Raw genomic sequence first — 18,429 nt, forward strand, 5'->3', positions numbered from 1 at the left:
ATGCCCGCCACCACACCCGGCTAATTTTTGTATTTTTAGTAGAGACGGGGGATTCACCTTGTTAGCCAGGATGGTCTCGATCTCCTGACCTCATGATCCACCCGCCTCAGCCTCCCAAAGTGTTGGGATTACAGGCATGAGCCACCGGGCCCAGCCAAGTTCGGGCTTTTAACTTCCATGTTTTACATTTTCCTCTAAATTCCACCAAATACCTTTATAATTTAAAAATTACTTATGAACTTTGTGAAATATTTTATCCTTTGAGGTAAAAGTAAAATCTTAAAATTACCCTGAAATGATAGGAAATCAACAAAATGCAAATATAACTCAAAGCACAATATTTATCACAATTCATAAATTATTCCTTAAACCCCATGAGCTCAACAAATTAGTAATTCATGAATATATAAAGCATTATTGTAAATAATTGAAAATATCTGTCTGGAAGTCACTTATCTAAAAAAATCTCTGCTATCTAGATTAGGGGTCAGTAAACTTTTTTTTTAATGGGCTAGATATTAAGTGTTTTAGGCTTGTGGCCATCTGGTCTCTGTTACAGCTACTCAATTCTTTTTTTTTTTTTTTTTTTTTTTGAGACATGGTTTGACTCTGTCACCCAAGCTGGAGTGCAGTGGTGCCATCATAGTTCACTGCAGCTTTGAACTCCCGGGCTCCAGTGATCCTCCTTCCTCAGCCGTCCGAGTAGCTACAACTACAGACAGGCATGCTCCACAATGCCCAGCTAATTTCTGTATTTTTTTGTAGAGACAGGATCTTGCTATGTTGCCCAGGCTAATCTTGAACTCCTGGCCTCAAGTGATCCTCCTGCCTTGGCCTCCCAAAGTGCTGGGATTACAGTTGTGAGCCAATGCGCCCAGCCATAGCTACTCAATTCTCCTGGTGAAACGGGCTTAGGACAATAGGTAAGGGAATGAGTGTGCCTATATTCCAATGAAATTTGATAAAAACAGGCCTCAAGCTTGATCCCTGATCTAGACCAAGAGTCAGGAAAAAACAGGTCTAGGAACTGCCAAACACTAACACCTACAGTCCATATACTCATGCACTTAGAGTATCTCACATTATACACAATTCCAAAAATACTGTTGGAAAAAGATTAAATGTAGTAAATTAAAGGAGTCAAGGTCAGAAAACAGTTATTATTTTTAACTACAAGTGAAGAGCTTCACATTTACAGATTAAATTTAAATCCTAAAAGCGTGACTTGACCTTGGAGTCATACAGATAATGGATCATAGAACTATAACTCCCAGCTCCCAATGCTTATTCCCCACTTGCTCTGGCTGCCTCCTAAGGAGGTAGGTACTTTACAAGCATATGATAGCTAGTCCAAGAGGGGATACTCCTAACAAAAGGCAGAGGCTGTGAGAGCCGGGAATGTGAGGGAAACTTATCACAGGATCAAAACAACCCTAAACCTGTCTGGGGCTCCCGTACAACTTGTTATTGAAGTGGTGTTCTGTATGACGTGAAAAGGTAGGCCCAGGCAGGGTGGTTCACGCCTGTAATCCCAGCACTTTCGGAGGCTGAGGCAGGAGGATCCCTTGAGGCCAGGAATTGGAGACCAGCCTGGGAGACACAGCAAGACCCCAATCTCCACAAAGATAAAAAACAAAAATAACCAGGCATGGTGGCACATGTCTGTAGTCCTAGCTACTAGGGAGGATTACTGGAGCTCAGGAGGACAGTGAGCCATCATCACATCACTGCACTCCAGCCTGGGTGATAGAGCAAAACCCTGTCTCAAAAAAAGAAAGAAAGAAAAAAAGTAGTAGGAAAATGTGTAAATCACTCTCAAAGGATTTTTTAAAAAAGAGATGGGGTCTTACTCTGTTGCCCAGGCTAGGGTGCAGCGGTGCAATTATAGTTCACTGTAACCTCTGGCGTGTAGGTAAGACTGACTACAAGCACACACACCATGGTGGACTAATTGCTTTTGTTTTTTGTAGAGACAGGGTCTCATAATGTTGCCCAGGCTGGTTTCGAACTCTCCACCTAAAGTGATCCTCCTGCCACAGCTCCCAAGTAGCTGGGATTACAGGAGCAAACCATTACATTGGCTAAAATGATTTAAATAGCAACAACAACTCTCTAAAATGGGACTGCATTTCAAAAGCTTACTTTCTAGAAAATCCCTTTGCTAAACAAAATTGTGAAATCTTTGCTGGTAACTTGTTAATAGTATTTCTGTAATTGTATTGTTTAGTAATAAATTAGTTTGTAATTTCCAGGGCAGCCGAGAATAATAATACTGGGTTTCAGAAATAAACTTTCAGAATTTAAAGTATTGCAAGAGATCCCAAATAAATAATAACAGACATGAATTAAAAGTGAATTTGAGTTTTATCTTTTCCCTTTTCCATCTGCTAGTTATTGGAAGCATTAGTAAGCAGAATATTCCAAAAAGACATGGGGAAAAAAAAGGGTAAAAATTCATCCATAACTAGGCAATTCCTCCCTGGACTGCAAACTGGCATTGCATTTGAGTCAAAAAAACTCATAAACAAGAGGTCAAAAAACTCCTCCCAAACCCAAACCCTCTAATCCTATAGAGTGATTCAGCAGGGTAGAGAGCACCTGGGCTTGGGAGTCCTGCCTCTCCTGTAGTGTCCTTTTGGTTCCAGGACTAGGTTTCCAACTATGGATCACACACCCTACTAGGCCTTTCCTTTCATCTTCCCTTCAGTTCTGTAGAAGTTTTAGCTCCATGTGAAAGACGAGGTTCAGAGAAGAGGTTAGTTTATGCAAAGCCACACAGCTGTGTCTCAGGTGGGACGTCAGCTTGGTCTCTCTGGCCTGAAAGAGAGACCACTCTCTTTCTGCTTCTCCCACTCCTCGAGGTTTGCTGTATCACACATCCCCATCTTTCTCTGATTATAAAGAATTCCATTGAAATACTCACAGTTCCAAACTTTTAATGGATTTTGAATCCACTGAGTTTTCAGTGTTCTCCATGGATACCTTTATTAACTAGAATACAAAGAAAATAGAAGTTAATAAAAAATCAGTCATAAAACCACTGCATTATATTAATTATCCGAGTGATTATTTTTCCAAATGAATGCCTCAGTTCCACCTCGACTGTTAAAAGTGTATGTGAGTCAGTTCTGGGGATAATGATTTCTTAGCAATGGTACATACAATTTAGCCTCTCTCTCTTTTTAACTGAGCTATGAATTATATATAGTGAATTACATAAAGCATATAGATAGTATACAGCTCAATTTTTTATATTTACATGCCCTCATCAGATTAAGATATGGATTACAGTTTATTTCTTTTGTAAGACAACACAGCAGGTCATTTCTAAGAACTGCAACTCAACACAGTTAAAACAAAAATCAAACACTTCCCACCACAATGGTGTAACTCACATAACACAATTCTACAATGCTTAGATTCCCAAGATAAAGTATCAAGATGTTTCAAATCTCCACTCATTTTTTTTTTTTCTTTTGAGGCAGGGTCTCACTCTGTCACCCAGGCTGGAGGGCAGCAGCGCAATCATGGCTCACTGCAGCTTCGACCTCCTGGACTCAAATTCTCCCGCCTCAGCCTCCCGAGTAGCTGGGATTACAGGCATGCACCACCGTGTCTGGCTAATTTTTGTATTTTTTGTAGACACAGGGTCTTGTTGCATTGCCCAGGCTGGTCTCCAACTCCTGGGATCAAGCGATCTGCCCACCTAGGCCTCCTAAAGTGCTGGGATTACAGCCAAGAGCCACCGGACCCGGCCTAGTCTTTATTTTTAAACTGGGTTTTGGAAACCCACCGTCTCATTTAGGGTAGTAAAATGGCCCACGAAACGTAAAAGCAAAAAAACTACAGTTTCTGCTTTCATTCTTCCATCACACAGTTATATCTCACAATGTGAACCTGTTCTTATAAGCAAAGCAACTATCACTTATTGAGCACTTAATATACACCAGATGCTCTGCAAGGCACTCATTTTTAATCTTTCCCAAATTCTAAAAGTCAGAAAACCCAACTTCTGGTGGTGAAGTGACTTTGTCGACAGTCACAAGCTAAGTGGCAGGGCCCTGTTCCCACTCTGCTATGCTGCCTCTGAAGAAGCCAGCTCCGTACTACTTTTCTGCGGTTCTACCAGGCATTCTCTGGCTTTTCAGAAGCAAAGGTGCTTCCCATGGCAATCCACCTCCCCACATAGAGGAAAACAAGACCAAAGGCAAAACAAAAAACAAGAACAAAAATACTGAATGACCTTCTCCAGGCTCTAGAGACCCTGACAATGTCAAAAATTCCAGTCAAAATACAACTTTAACCTCACTCCTACGATACAATCAGAAATACCAAAATAATACACAATCCTATAACAGGAATTGCTAACCCACAAAAGTCCTTCTAGAAAGTCCTAGGTAACTTCCCCACTTTAAAAATTTTAATCTTTAAAACTGTGGTAAAATAGACACAAAATTTACCATTTTTAAGTGTACAGTTCAGTGGCACTGAGTACAGTTACATTGTTGGAATCCATCCCAGAACTTTATCTTCCCAAACTGAAACTCATTACCAAGGTCCCCAATTGCAAGGTCTCTTGGAAAACATAATTTCTTCCCTTCTATTAAGACAAAGCTAAGCTTCTTCCTCCCCTCTCTCCCAGTTTTGTGTGCATCCCTAGTGGGGAAAGGTGCATTAATAATATTGAGGAGAGCCAGCGCCACCATCTCAATTTAAACACAGGAGACGGTGATGTTTGACCTTCTCCAAGAGCCAGTCTATGCTCTGCATTTCTATGAAGACTTTGCTTTTCTACCATCTTACTTCTGTAGGCTTTCTGGAAAACCAAGGGAAGATGTGAGTGTAAGGGGGATAAATCATCTTTTAGTTTGTCAGTAAACAAATACTTTGTGCCAGATATCATCCTGGGAAATAGGAAGAGTGGAAGACAAGACAAAGTTCCTATCTTCCAGAAGTTCTTACTTTAGATAGAAGAATAATTATATAGTAGTATACCTGCAGGGCAGGGGCAGGGGCAGGGGGTACCTCCCAAGTCCCCCAGTAGATGCTTGAAACCAAATACAGTACTGAACCCTATATGCAGCATGTTTTTTTCCCATACATACAGACCTATGAAAAAGTTTAGTTTATAAATTGGGCGAAGAAAGGGATTAACAACAAAAATGAATAAGGGTTACGTGAACATAAGCACTGCCATACCACGACAGTTGATCTGATAACCGAGACAGCTACGTGACCTGCCATTCATCACTCAGTACATACTACATATTAACATATTTATTAATAGTGGCTGTCTGGGTGATGGCATTACTGACAACTTACTCCTAACATTCCTCTATATCTTCTATTTTTTTCTATAACATCTGCAATTTTTTAGTGAGAAAATAGCAACAAATATTATTCTATAAAATAGTATCAACAAAGGTCAGGATTGTTCTAGCCAATTTCAACTCTTGGCCCTGTTTCAAGGGTGACAAAAATAAGGGTATTCTCCTGTCAAAGTAGCCACCCTTCCTTGCCTCTATCATGCTCAGTAACAGTTCCCGTCTATCTGCCTTTCTTTTTTTCTTTCATAGGTACAATAAACATGTATTAGGTAGCAGGAAATCTCAAACTTCCTTGAACCATAAATATCATAGAGACCAACTTGCCCCATGCACATCAATTCAAAGCGGACAGACCACAGACAAAATCATTAGCCACCTGCGGTTGAGAAACAAATTGTGGTTGACTTGATTAACTGAGAGAACAGTACAGGGTAGCTAACAAGTCTGGAAACACAGGTGAACACATAATAGTTTACTGATACTGCATTATAATCCATGAGGAAATATGTTTGTTTCAAGACTTTATGGCCAATCTATAGAAAATCTAAAGTGAAAATCCAGTGGGCCTCAAAAAGATACACAGATTGCACATAATGGGCAATGCGAATTAAAGCAACATTGAGATATCACTACACACCCAGCAGAATGGTCAAAATCCAGAACACCACGAACACCAAATGCTGGCGAGGATGTGGAGCAACAGGGATGCTCAGTCAGTGCTCGTGGAAATGCAAAATGGTACAGCCAACTTGGAAGACAGTTTGGCAGTTTCCTACAAAACTAAACGCACTCTTACCATATGATCCAGCCATATGGTAAATATGCACTCCTTGGTTTTTACCCAAAGGAGCTGAAAACTTATGTTCACACAAGCCTGCACACAGATGTTTATAGCAGTTTTATTCATAACTGTCAAAACCAGAAGCAACTAAGATGTCCTTCAGTAGGTGAATGAAGAAATAAACTATGGTATATCCAGAGAACAGAATATTATTCAGCGCTAAAAAGAAATGAGCTAGCAAGCCATGAAGACATGTAGGATACTTTAAATGCATTATTACTAAGTGAAAGAAGCCAGTTGGAAAAGGCCATATATACTGCATGAGTCCAACTATCTGACAATCTGGAGAAGGCAAAACTACGGAGACAGTAAAAAGATTAGTGGTTGTCAGTGGCTAAGAGGGAGGGAGACAGCACAGATAATTTTTGTTTTTTTTTTTGAGATCGAATTTTGCTCTTGTTGCCCAGGCTGGAGTGCAGTGGCATGGTCTTGGCTCACTGCAACCTCTGCCTTCAGGTTTCAAGTGATTCTCCTGCCTCAGTCTCCCGAGTAACTGGGATTACAGTTGTATGACACCATGCCTGGCTAATTTTTGTATTTTTAGTAGAGATGGGTTTCACCATGTTGGCCAGGCTGGTCTCGAACTCCTGACCTCGTGATCCGCCCGCCTCAGCCTCCCAAAGTGCTGGGATTACAGGCTTGAGCCACTGTGCCCGGCTAGTACAGAGAATTTTTAAGGCAGTGAAACTACTCTGTGTGACACTATAATGGTGGATACACGTCCTTGTAAAATTGTCCAAACACACAGGACAAACACCACCAAGAGTGAACTTGATTGTGAACAACGGAGTGTGGGTGATGATGTGTCAGTGTACACACTGGTGCAGGATGTTGATAATGGGGGAGACCACGCATGTGGGCGGGGGGGGGGGCAGGAGGGATATAGGATATCTCTGTACATTCTTCTCAATTTTGGTTTGAACCTAAAACTGCTCTAAAAAATGAAGTCTAATTTAAAAACTGGGAAATAACACTTAATTTCTGAAGCTGAGCTTGGAGCTCCTGGCAGTATCCTTTCTAGCCCCCAGTCTGCCTCAGATTGGCTCTCTGAATGCATTTGCCAAATGCAGGGCTCACAGTCTGTGCTCAGGAACCCCCGAATGTTGACCAGCTTCCACAGACAACCAAGGCTCTGAAGATCTCTTTTCAACACTTCTGCAAACAGTCCAGTAACTCTCACACCGAAATACCAACTTTCAATAAACTTGTGTCTTTCGCCAGCAATAAAACTGTGGGATAAAATTATTCTCCCCTTGTGACTGGTGGTGGAAACTTTAAATAGTGACCAGCTTTTCAGAGTACTTAAAATATTTGCTTCCTGGCTCAGACCAATCTAAGATCTCCTCTAAATATTAGGTGACTTAACTTAAAAGTAATTTTCTTTCTATACATCAAGTCAATAAAGTTAAAAAATTCAAAGAGACCAATCAATACAAATAACTATAAATTAATCATTTCTGATATTAGACACAACAGATAATTTTATTTTAGTAAGAGAGTTGGTCGCTGAAAGAAAAAACAAATTCTTCTACAAAAGGATTTAAAATATTGTCTATTTGATAAAGATTTCTCAGGGACAAATACTAGAGTGCACTTCATCAACTTCATCATTAGGATCTGAACAACCTACATTGCCTCAGTGATCAGTTTATTTTGATACACTTCTAAAAATTTTTATGATGGTAAATGAAATCCTTACAGCATCAGACATGCGCACATTTGCTCTCTACGTGTCATCATCTACTTTTTCCACATGAAAGCACCAAATCCACACTCCTGGGAGCAGAGCTTTGGTTCCCACAAAACTCACTCAAGTGCTGCTTAGCATGACATCACCTCCATTAGCTAGTGCCCAGCAGAGTACAAATTATTCTGAGGAAGGTGATCTCATCTTAGAAGGATAAAAAAATCATATCATATGGGAAATATTCACTGCCTTAAATGAAAACAGAATTTAGGTTTTAGAACATTCTTATTTGACAAAACATAAACAGGAAAATAATTGAGATTTAAAAGTTTATCCTGGCATAGCAATGGACTTAACATGAATTGTTTTTTACTGGGCTGATGTAATTCTTTTCATCAATTCAGGATGCTGCTGCTAAAAAAGGAAATTTCTGAACGCATATGTTTATGGCAAAGTTCTCAGTAGACCAACTGATATTACTTAGAAACCTGGAACTCAGGTCTCAGAATCACTTGTCTAGTTCCTGGATCCCTTAACACTTGCCACCAACGCTGTAACAGTCAGGTCTTCAAACACTAAAAAATACTGTCAGTATAAATTTACTTCACTCTAAAATAGATATTTAGACATTTCAAGCTGTGTTTTCCTACACAAGTAAAAAACTGGAATGTTCTCCCTATTTACATGGTGGCGAGCCAACTACTCATTACAATAATGAAGTAAAGCAGAATGCAACATCTACAGCATTAAGACAGAGAAATAAAAATTAATTTCTGAAGTGAAATTTCTATATTAAGCTAAAAGTATTAACAATTTGAAACAACCTGTTATTAAAGAGTGAATGTGTGAAAGTGTGCCTGTGGTGGGGAATTCGAAAGGAGATGTTAAATTAGGATTGCCAGTCTCTAAAACTGGCAATCCTAATTTAAATGTTAAATCTCTAGAATTCTTAATCAGCTCATCTGTTACCCGTCATTAGGCTATTGCTGGTTTCTGTCCTACAGGAAAACTCTGAGGTAAGAAATAAAATCTGGCCTCTGCCCTAACGGTTTTTAAATCTCAAAATGAGACCTAAAAAACAACTCTGTTAGTTTCTGAATCATGTCCATGAATGTAAATGCTTTTAAGAAACATTTACTAGTAAAGATTTACCAAGACAGTAGCCAAAGGAAGAACAGTGCTGCATGTGACATGAGAGGTATGTGCAAAGCGCTGTGTGATGACTGTCCCTCTTACTGCTGGCTCATACAGGCTAGGTACTGAACTCAAAGTACAAGCGTATTATTCGTGAGTCCTCCCAGTGACACTCTGAGGAATAAAGATCCCCACTGCAGAGTGCAGGTAACTGAGGCTAAGAGAAGTTAATGAACTTTAAAGCGGCACAGCCAGGATTCAAACTAGGATCTTCCCAACTCAAAGAGGGAAGACTCCCACTATTCTGTAGACAGTTTAGTACCATATGAGTGATAACACTTAATTTCAGGGAAGGAAACAAAAATCCATAATCTCAGAAGCTCTAAATAAGACAAAGAACATAAATAACATGATAGTTACTGCAGAGATACCAAAATAACATAATGCACTGAATTCTAATGAATGAAAAAATGGCAAAAATGAGTATGGCATTTCTGATGCGACTAGGTAGTTTATTTTTATTTTTTCTTTCCTTCTTTTTTAAACAAATTTAACAAACTCTGCATGTGGCATTCAATTTACTTCTAAAGTGAAATAGGCCAGACACGGTTAGCGCCTGTAATCCCTGTGCGATCCCACTTTGGGAGGCCAGAGAAACCCCATCTCTACAAAAAAGTAAAAACAAGTAGCCTGGTGTGGTGGCACACACCTGTAGTCCCAGCTACTCAGGAGGCTGAGGCAAGAGGATCACTTGAGCGTAGGAATTGGAGGCTGCAGTGAGCTATGATCACACCACTGCACTTGGGCTTGGGTGACAGAGCAAGACTCTGCTTCTAAAAATAATAATAATAAAAGTAAAATAATTAGTTTTATGCTCAGCATTCGGTATAACTCATTAAAACATATTTCCTATATCTCTGTGTTCCTCCAAAGGAAAAGCGAAGCCTGTCCAGTAGGACTTCTGGGGAGATTACACTTCTGTCAAACAACTTGAAAAGTATCAGGATTATATTTATTACCTGTAGAGAGGAAAAAGTCTCAAAAGCAGTCAGGTTTCCAGATTTAGCAAATGAAACAGAAAGAACATCTGTTTCACAATAGTTCGTGGACAAGAAAAGACTTCAGTTGTAATGTACCAGAGGTTTTATCAAAATCTTTCCCCATCTGGTCTCTGAATTCATTTGGGTACATACAAGAATTATCAAACTGGCTATTGTCACTGGACCTGGTGAAGTCAATCTTTTAATATTTATTACGTAATTAAGGTAAAAATATGAGAACAGGAATGTAAAATCAAATACAGAATAAATTGAAATAAGTTCCATTGTACTATACAAACAAACCATCTTTTCCTTTTCTCTGGCATGGGCCATGTGACCAGGAAGACAGTATAGAGCACTCCCCACTATTCAAAGCCTCCGAGTTTATGACACAAGTCAGAAAGAATGGCACTTACCATGTGCAAAAGGTCTGTCTTCCCTGTGCCACGTGAAGTCCTAGGATAGTGTTTTTGGAGGTACAAAAGGAGAAAATGGGAAAGCCTTCACAGATCTAAATGATTTATGTAAGTGTAAAATGGAGGATCTTGAATGCTTTTTTATAACAATTACAGATAACTTTAAAGCCTCACCACTCCCACCAAGAATGACTACTTTGCAGAATCAGATTCAGGTTTAAAACCGCTTGAAGAAATCCTACTGTCTGGAAGACTGAAAATGCCAAAAGTCAGATTCAGTAGCATTTATTCATTTGATATTTGCACCATAACAATTTACTGAACACCAACCGTGTGCAGAGTACTATACTAGACCCTGAGTGTATCAAGCAGTGGAAGAGACAAACCCTATCTCTATGCAGGGCTTATACCGATGCTCACCGGTATTCAAAAGTGGCTCAACAAAGCAGATGCCAGACGGTGTCCAATATGTATCAGGTAGCTTGATTTCATTATTGTAATGCAAAGAAGCCCTACAGGCAACATGCGAAGGTAAGAACAAAACATGCAGAGAAAGAACATTATATAAACCTAAGAATTCTCACATCTTTTTTTAGGCCCAAACACCAGTGCTTCCTATCTTTGGGGCAGAGCTTAAACATCTAATAGTAGGCACCAGAAGCAATGTAATGTATCATTCATGAAAATAAAGACTGCTTTGTAGGGGGATGAAGCAGTAGGAGATTGTGTTAAATGAGGTTTGAAAGCAAAACAGTGAAGAAGCATTATAATTGCCTATATCAGATGCCAGTCTCTTCAAAAGGCAAGAGGCAAGGCCTTTATTCAGGATAGCAAAAGCAAACCTGATTTAACTAGGTACAATGTCTAACGTCTCTTACTCTGAACAGGTTTTATTGCCACACTCCAATAAACTGCTCGTCCATTTACTAAAACACATTTTCACTTTCAAAACCTTCTTTTGCAAAAGGCAAAGCAAAACCAAAGCCCAGGCATCGGGCTGTGATAGAGATGATTTAAGCTTTACATTTCACTTTTAGAGATTATGTAACCACAGCACGCACATTCACAGTGGCTGAGCCCATTTCGATACAGTCTAGTCTAACCACCTTTCCTGGCCCTCTTTCTGCTATCTGGCAGGTTTACATGGTTTCAGTGACTCCATGTCACCTCTACCATTTCTTTTCTAACTATTATTTGCTAAATAATCCTAAACCAGGTCTACTTTTTCTAGATAGGGCATAAAAGTAAAAACACAACGGACGGGCATTCACTGCGTTGTGCCAGGCCCCGCATTTGGGGAAAGGCACTAAGGACACCAAGATAAACCAAGTCCGTCCTTCCTGGAGTTTGCCTGCAAATCTAGCAGGGAAGACAGTAAACAAGCAACTGCAAAGGATATGACACATCTCTCTTAGGGAGTGCTGGCTGCAGAAAGAACACAGCATAGGAAGATTGAACCTTGAACTGTTTTAATGAACACAGAAGTTTAAGTAGCAGCTCTTACTTCTCATCAAATGTGATGGCGGGAGAAAGGGAATGCAGAGGTGTTGCAGACACTAGCTATGAAGGTCAGCATTGCTGCGCAGAAAGTGAATCGGTGCTAAAGATAAGGAGGGGTGGGGGCACTCAGGACCCAACACACGCTGGGGTTTGTTAGCCATATTAAGTGCTGGGTTTAACCTAAGGGCAAAGGACGAGCTTTCTAGACTTTCATTTCATAAAGATCCCTCTGTGCTGTAAAAAGTGGACTATAAAGGAGCAGGCAGGTCTGGAAGTGGAGAGACCAGGGAAGAGGCTGCTGTGGAGATGGAGAGACGTGGACAGATCTGGCAGACGTTTACAGGGTCGACAAGGCTTGGTGACTAAGCGGGAAAAGAAGTGGGTGGGCGAGAGGGGGCTGAGAAGGATGTTTTCCGGTTTCTTGCTTGGGTGCCACTTACTGAGAATGGGGGAAAGAGGCAAGTGCAGGGCACACCCACTGAAAACAAGAGGGCCGAGCGTGAGCAGGGCTCGCTCACTCCTCGTGGCCTGGGATTTCAAGGCGACGCCAATCGGCTGTGGCCACGGATACACAGCCACAGGTATGAGCTGTGAGCACTCACGAAACTCTGCAGGGCCGAAAAGGAATTGGATTTTAAACCCTGCAACTAGCTCTCTGGAAGAGCTAAACTACACAGTCAACCCGGGATAATCCAGGCCCCAGGCATGGAAGGCAGCAGAGACGGAAGCCTCGCCCAAAATTGGAAGGATCAGCCCCGAGGGCGAGTACCTCACAGTCAGCACCCGGCCGCCCCAGCCCTCGCCGCACCGCTTCCCGGGGCTACTCCTCCGCCCGCGGCAGCGCCATCCGTTTTCCAGCTTGCCGCTGCCTCCCGCTGGCCGGTCCGGCCTCCCGGCCCCAGGTCCGGCCGCCAGGTCTCCGGCCCTCGGAGCTCGGTGCCCCGTGCCCGACCTCCCGGCCCCGGCCTCGGTTCCCCCGGCCCGGCCTCCTGCTGCCTGGCCTCCCCGGCCCCAGGCCAGCCTCCCGCCCCCGGGTGAGGTCTCCCCTCCGATGACCTGAGGCCTTTCCTTAGGTTACCCCCAGGTCCCTCTCCCTAAATCAAAAGCCTTAACCCGCTGCCTGGCTGCCCCGGCCCCGGCCCAGGCTCCCGCCCCCGGGCCAGGTCTCTCGCTCCGCGGGCTTCACTGCTCGCCGCCGCCCCGACTGAGGTGGCAAAACAAAGGCTCCGCCGCCCAGGTGCCCGGGCGGGCGCTGGGCCTGGGAGGACGCAGGGAGCGGGGGTAGGGCTGAACGCCCGGAGCGAGCGCGGCACTCACCGCACAGCCTCCTCACACCTTCCACAACCGCCTCACAGCAGCAGCCACCCGCTACGATCCGCGTCTGCACGGCTTCAGCAGCCCGCCGCCGGGGAATGTGCTCCAGCACTGGCTCCGCCCCCGGCCCGCCCCTGTCGGCCCGCGCGCCCCCTTCGCTGGGGCCCGTCCCCTAGCTCCCGCCCGCCCGAGAACCCCGGCCCGGGCTGGGCGCCGGGAGCCGCCCGCCCGCCGAAGCACCGGAAAGTCTTTAAAAGCAGAGTTGAAGAAGAAGAAATTCTGCCTGGGGACTGTGACTTCAGCCCTTGCCTGAAAGTTCCAGCCTATTCTCCTGCCTGCCTTATAGACTTCCAATTTGCCTAATCAGCCCCCCTCACCCCACATAAGTCAATTCCTTGAAATAAATCTCTCACTGTGTATCTCCTACTGGTTCTGCTTCTCTGTTGCAACCCTGACTGATATCGATTTCGTACTTTCAGTGCCACTTTCAGTGGCTCTAGAGGAACAGAATCTTGAGGATGAGTTTTCTTAATTGGTTCTGCATTTTCTTGAATTGGTTCTCTTGTATTACATTTAAAGGCACTAGCGACTCTGTTTTCAGTGGTAAAGAGGGCATTGGGAGTCCATCGCATGATAAAGCATTGAATATGCCTAATGAAACACCTATAGAAAGCAAGGTCATGAGTAACTGTGTATTTTTTACCTTAGAATATTTTAGTTAAACTAAGGAACAGAATGGCATTGGCCAAAACTGCACTGAAGAAAGTAGGCAAAGGATGAGCTCAGGTTTTCAAATTCCCAGCTTTAAGTGTTTAAAGCTTTAAGCTATGCATAGATGGCCTGGAAGCTTCTATATCTGTCCTGAAAGGAACCCTTAGGGCCATGATTTCTGAAAGCAAACCCAGAGCCTCATTCTGCAAGGGGCTGATAGAGATGCTGTTTAGAGCCTTTGGCAGGCCACTGTAGGTGAATCATGCTGCAGAACCGTAAGATTTTGGAGCAAAGCCCTGCAGATTAGTACTGTCCTCTTGAGAAACAACGTTTGGCTTGCTGGGCCTCAGCTGAGACTGAACAGTTAACTGTGGGTCATCAAGTTACCATGTGACCTGAGCTGCTCATCATGAACTAAGTGTTATCTGATCCACCAAGCTATAAAGTTGTGCACTCACAGCAACACTCCATTATCAAATTGAAGTGGTATATATGAGATTGGGCTCAAATGGGCCCTGAAGGCATGGGTAAGTTGCATGAGGAAGTGGCCCAAATGTCCATGGCCCCCACTCCTGCTACATTACCTTCTCTCTCCCAGCCTGCACCTATGGCTTCATGGGGCATTCCTTACGACCAGTTGACTGAAGAAGGGAAAACTCAGTTGTGGTTTATAGCCCAGGTTTATGACGGTTCTGCACAATATGCAGGCACCAGGTGAAAACAAAACTAGTGTCCCTTTCTGGGACATCCCTGAAGAATAATGGTGAAAAAAAAATTCCCCCAGTTGGCAGAACTTTGAGCAGTGTACTTGGTTGTTCATTTTGCCTGAAAGTAGAAATGGCCAGAAGCTCTTCTGACCAAGAGGTCTTAGTTCCAAAAGAAGGAACGCTTCCACCAGGAGACCCAACAACATTTCCATTGAATTGGGAGTTGAGGCAGTCACCTGGCCACTTAGGGTCTTTCATGCCTCTAAACAACAGGTAAAGTAGGAAGTTCCTCTACTGGCTGAGGTGACTAATCCTGATTACTAAGCAGAAAATTCGGTTGCTACTATAGGATGGAGATGTATTAATAATAGGTAACTTTATATTGCAGTATTAAGTTATAGGACATCAAAGGTGGAGAAGAAACATCACTCAAGGACGTTGCATCCCCTTGGGAAAAGTGTTGTTACATTTTCAATAGTATGCAGGATAGTTATATCATGTTAAGTGAAAGTATGACTTTGCTATTGTCTTTAAATTTTTTTATTTTTTATCTTTTTTTTGAGACATAGTCTCACTCTGTTGCCCAGGGTGGAGTGCAATGGTGAGATCTCGGCTCACTGCAACCTCTGCCTCCCAGGTTCAAGCGATTCTCCTGCCTCAGCCTCCTGAGTAGCTGGGATTAAAGGCATACGCCACCACGCCCAGCTCATTTTTGTATTTTTAGTAGAGACAGGGTTTCACCATGTTGGCCAGGTTGGTCTCAAACTCCTGACCTCATGATCCACCTGCCTTGGCCTCCCAAAGTGCTGGGATTACAGGCGTGAGCCACCGCGCCCGGCCAAAAATATTTTTTTTAAAGAGATAGTGTCTTGCTGTGTTACCCAGGCTGGAGTACAGTGGTGCAATCATAGGTCACTGCAGCCTTGAACTCCTGGGCTCAAGGGATCCTCCTGCCTCAGGTTCCCGAGTAGCTAGGACTACAGGTGTACACTCCCACACTGGCTAATTAAAAAAAGGTTTTTTGTAAAGGTGAGGTCTCTAGGTTGCCCAGGCTGGTCTTGAACTCCTGGGCTGAAGCGATCCTCTTGCCTTGGCCTCCCAAAGTGCTGGGATTACAGGGTCCCTGGTCTGCTATTGTCAGCCTTTAGAGATCAAGTATGGTTAAGAAGATGTGTAGGAGTGTGATTGCCGGGTCATCAGTCTAAATTTTAGCTATCCTAATGAGAGTGTTGTGGTTTTAAATGGAAAAATCCCTAGTTGACTAAAGATGTTGATAATCTCTCCATTGCTTATAGCCCATTTTTATATCCTGTGAACTATTTACTAAAGCCTTTGCCCATTGGTTTATTGGGCTGGTTTATTATTCATTTATAAGAGTTCTTCATGTATTCTGGATACAAGACTTTTGTCTAATGATTTCTATTGCAAACTCTCCACCTGTGGCTTGCCTTTTCATTTTCTTAATGGTGTCTCTCAAAGAGTACCAGTTTTTAATTTTGATAGAGTTCAACTTACCAATCGCTTTTTTTTTTTTTTTTTGAGACAGGGTCTCACTCTGTCACCCAGGCTGGAGTGCAGTGGCACCATCTCAGCCCACTGCAACTTCTACCTCCCAGGTTCAAGTGATCCTCCTTCCTCAGCCCCACAGGTAGCTGAGACTACAGGCACAGCCCAGCTAACTTGTATTTTTTGTAGAGATAGCATTTTGCTATGTTGCCCGGGCTGGTCTTGAACTCCTGAGCTCAAGTGATCTGCCTGCCTTGGCCTCCCAAAGTGCTGGGATTACAGGTGTGAGCCAGGCCATAAATCACTTTTTATGGTTCATACTTTTTGTGTCCTAAGAAATCTTTGCCTATCCCAAGGTCACAAATACTTTTTCTATGTTTTCTTCTAAATTTTTTTTTTATAGTTTTAGCTTTTAAATTTAGGTTTATCATCCATTTTGAGTTACCTCAGGTGGCTCCCTCAGTGCTTCTGAAATCTATAAATGCATCCTCCACCAACCTCAAATCTAAGTAAACCTTGCCACCTCCGTCTCCTTTACTCCTCATTCAATTCATTGCCAAGTCCTGTCCATTTTACCACTAAATAGTGCTCTTCTCTGCCACCACCTTCCTGCCTTGCCTTTACTACCTGGCCAGTGACCTCCTAACTGGCTTCCCAGCCCCAGCTTTGAGACTCTCATCAGACTACTCTTCACATTGCTATCTAAGTAACTTAAAAACAGACATAATGGGCTGGGGGTGACGTGGCTCACGCATGTAATCTCAGCACTTTGGGAGGCCAAGGCAGGTGGATCATGAAGTCAGGAGATTAAGACCATCCTGGCCAACATGGTGAAACCCCGTTTCCACTAAAAATACAAAAAAAATTAGCTGCGTGTGGTGGCATGTGCCTGTAGTCCCAGCTACTAGGGAGGCTGAGGCAGGGGAATCACTTGAACCCGAGAGGTGGAGATTGCAGTGAGCCAAGATCGGCCACTGCACTCCAGTCTGCCTCTCAAAAACAAAAAACAGACATAATGATCAAGTTCTTTCCCCAGCAACCCTGCTGAAAAAAACCTGAATGGCTTCTCTCAAGCACTCAGATTAAAGTCCCAAATCCGGCCGGGTGCGGTGGCTCACGCCTGTAATCCCAGCACTTTGGGAGCCCGAGGCGGGCGGATCACAAGGTCAGGAGTTCCAGACCAGCCTGGCCAAGAAGGCGAAACCCCATCTCTAACAAAAATACAAAAATTAGCCAGGTGTGGTAGCGCGCGTGCCGATAGTCCAGCTCCTCAGGAGGCTGAGGCAGGAGAATCCCTTGAACCCAGGATAAGGAGGTTGCAGTGGGCTGAGATCAAGCCACTGCACTCCAGCCTGGGTGACCTGGGTGACAGCGCAAGACTCTGTCTCAATAAATAAATAAATAAATAAATAGGTCCCCAATCCTCACCCGTTCTTGCCTACCTCTTCCCACACTCGCAGTCTACTCCACATTGAATGTTCTTTAGCGCTCCCCATTCTGGCCATGCCAAGACCTTACCCCTTGGAGCAACTAACTCCTCCCAACTCAATTTCTCAGATTCTACCCTCTTCATCCTCAACTAAATCAATTCCCCCATAAAGATTCTCTCAGTACCATATACCCCTCAGAAGATTTTTACTAACTGAAAACTTAATTTTGTCTGATTCTCCCATGAATGTTTTCCTTCTCCACCAGATCTCAAACTTCATGAGGTCAGGGACTCCGTTGACCCCATATGGTACTCCCAGCTCCTTGAACACGGAAGAAGTCTCATTACATAAGTAATAAAAATAAAATAATTAGGAAAATGGGAATTATAAAGGGATAGGCTGGTGGCTGCTTACGATTCCTTCAGTGGTAATACCTGGTGCAAAATAATGACAGTCTCTGCCCTTTTCCAAGCAGCCTGCTAGGTGGAACGAAGGAAGGCCTTGCGACTCAACTAGGGAGAACAAACGTGTGATCCAGAGCGGCGCGCAGAAATCCGACGAAACCCCATATTATTCAGGGGCGTTGCTGCTAGGGCGAGGGTGGCTCGGTTCCAAGAGTTTTTTGCCAGGAGGAGCTCACCTGGAGCAACTCAGCACTACCTGCAGCGGCGCAGCTCACCCAGCCCAGCGACCGCGTGGGTAGGCGGGCTAGGGGCGGGGCCACGCCTTCCAGGGCCCATCCCCGCCCCCTGCGGCGTGCGCGCGCCCGTCCGCCCGCTCCCTTGCGCGTGCGCCGCCGGCCGGGGCGGAGGTTGT

At 43.6% G+C, this 18,429-nt stretch overlaps 1 pseudogene across 1 annotated transcript in view; it reads right to left on the minus strand.

Moving 5' to 3' along the window:
• LOC108537475 (caspase-3-like) overlaps window positions 1–13,403 on the minus strand; it is a 21,249-nt pseudogene extending 7,846 nt beyond the window's left edge. The window contains exons 1-2 of the transcript XR_001887822.1: window positions 13,263–13,403; window positions 2,924–2,991 (exon numbers count right to left, since the gene is read on the minus strand). The product of XR_001887822.1 is annotated as a caspase-3-like (transcript). The remainder of the gene's footprint in view (window positions 1–2,923; window positions 2,992–13,262) is intronic.
• Window positions 13,404–18,429: the final 5,026 nt, after the last annotated feature.

This window comes from Rhinopithecus bieti, unplaced genomic scaffold (genome assembly GCF_001698545.2).
Source record: "Rhinopithecus bieti isolate Rb0 unplaced genomic scaffold, ASM169854v2 scaffold_13262, whole genome shotgun sequence".
Lineage (NCBI taxonomy): Eukaryota > Metazoa > Chordata > Mammalia > Primates > Cercopithecidae > Rhinopithecus > Rhinopithecus bieti.